Source organism: Crocuta crocuta, unplaced genomic scaffold (genome assembly GCF_008692635.1).
Source record: "Crocuta crocuta isolate KB4526 unplaced genomic scaffold, BGI_CrCroc_1.0 scaffold610, whole genome shotgun sequence".
Taxonomy (NCBI): Eukaryota; Metazoa; Chordata; class Mammalia; order Carnivora; family Hyaenidae; genus Crocuta; species Crocuta crocuta.
This window is the reverse complement of record NW_027527456.1, coordinates 237,226-237,493: the sequence shown is the minus strand read 5'-3', so window position 1 is coordinate 237,493 and position 268 is coordinate 237,226.

Below are 268 nucleotides of genomic sequence, written 5' to 3'. Positions count from 1 at the left end.
CCCTGCCCCCGGCTCTGTGCCCCCCGGTCGGCTGAGGGCATCGCCGGCTCCTCGACTGTCACCGACCCTGGGTGGTTCCCACGGGGGGTGAGGGGGATAGTACGTGTCAGATTTAGGCCAGGAAGCGGAAGTCGCCCGCAGCGAGAGTTTAACCACTCTGGGCGCCGGCAGCGGAGGTGATTTAGCGCCAGGGACCGAGTGTCTGCGGAGCGACTAATTGGGGGACCTGTGACATCAGTGGTGGGTCATTTCATCGACCTTCCTGGGC